The sequence below is a fragment of the Frankliniella occidentalis genome, unplaced genomic scaffold (assembly GCF_000697945.3).
Source record: "Frankliniella occidentalis isolate FOCC.00 unplaced genomic scaffold, Focc_3.1 Scaffold416, whole genome shotgun sequence".
Lineage (NCBI taxonomy): Eukaryota > Metazoa > Arthropoda > Insecta > Thysanoptera > Thripidae > Frankliniella > Frankliniella occidentalis.
The window spans coordinates 11,695-12,976 of NW_026267537.1; the positions used below are offsets into that span (position 1 = coordinate 11,695).

At 37.3% G+C, this 1,282-nt stretch overlaps 1 long non-coding RNA gene across 2 annotated transcripts; it reads left to right on the forward strand.

Moving 5' to 3' along the window:
* The first annotated feature begins 529 nt into the window (after positions 1-529).
* On the forward strand, positions 530-1,224 carry LOC127751294 (uncharacterized). Of its 2 annotated transcripts, none has more exons than XR_008012069.1 (3): positions 530-636; positions 714-843; positions 1,037-1,224. It is a non-coding gene; the product is annotated as an uncharacterized LOC127751294 (long non-coding RNA). The 2 variants fall into 2 exon arrangements; XR_008012068.1 differs by having other exon boundaries at positions 717-843.
* Positions 1,225-1,282: the final 58 nt, after the last annotated feature.

The window sequence follows — 1,282 nt, forward strand, 5'->3', positions numbered from 1 at the left end:
CATTCTTTAAAACAAGACAAAAATATTTTCATGTCCTTATGTTAAACTTAGCCCTTGTTACATTTAGATATAACTAGATATTTACTTACAAGTGCAGCAGTCAACTTTTCCCCCATTATATTTGACAATACATTGTACTGTGCTGAGGTGTTCGTGCTTTCAAACAGTTTTTTTTTTTGTTTTGTCAGTGCTGTTGTTGAAATATGAATTCATTGTAATGAACATCTTTCCTGGAACAGCTGCAAAGCTCTTAAAATGAAACAAGAAGCATGACTTAACTGTCAAGGGTGCTCCCACAATGTCTTCACTTCACGTTGTCTTCACTTACATTTAATCATATAAAGTTAATATAAAGTGAAGACAAAGTGAAGCCAGGTTTTATAAAGACTGACTTTACTTAGTTTTCACTTGAGCTTCACTTAATATTCTCTCAAAGTGAAGTGAAGACCAAGTGAAGCTAACTGAAGACTGCATTGTGGGAGCACCCTTAAACGAATCACTGCTAATTCCCTCATTATTACTATTCTAGGTATGATTGATTTAGCCAACTGCCATGAGTGTTGCCCGCGCTGAATTTGCACTGTGTGTGTTTTCATGGGACAAGTCAGTGATCATGGAGCTTCCTGGATAACCAGGGTATGTACAGGGTTAATTCAGCTTTTAAAGACTGAATGCAAATCATTTAGAGGCTCAAACTATATTCTGTATTGTAGCAGGTTTAACCAAGTGTGTCTAAGGAGGTCCAAGAACGTCAGTGTCAGTTGTTTGCTGATTTCTACTGGAGAGTAACTTCGATTGTCAAAGTTCGTAATATGGCCTATTGAGACTCTCCGTAAAACTAGAGTGAGTGTATTCATCCTTTTCCCAGATAAATTTTTGTTAACTTCGAATAAGGCTTCAAGAGGTTTATTTAATTTTTCTTGGCTAATTAAGAGAGGGGCTGTCACAAAATCTCACTCTACTTTTTATTGAGTCTAGTCAAGTGTGGAAAATATTTAATGAAGACGTTTGCTTAACAATTTCTATCGTATTCCAGGCCTGCAAGTCCCTAAAGTCAATCACACTCTACTACTGCCAACAACATGACAACACACACGAGCACATGGATACCAGAAGGAAGCATAAAGAAGAGATGCAGGAACTCCAAAGACAGTTAAATGACAAGACTGACATTAGTCATTGTAAGGATGCTGAGGTCCAAGAACATCGGTGTCAGCAGTCTGCTTTAAGGTAAGTACAGGTTAGCTAAAAGCGACATGAAGATGAGCTTAGTATGTACATA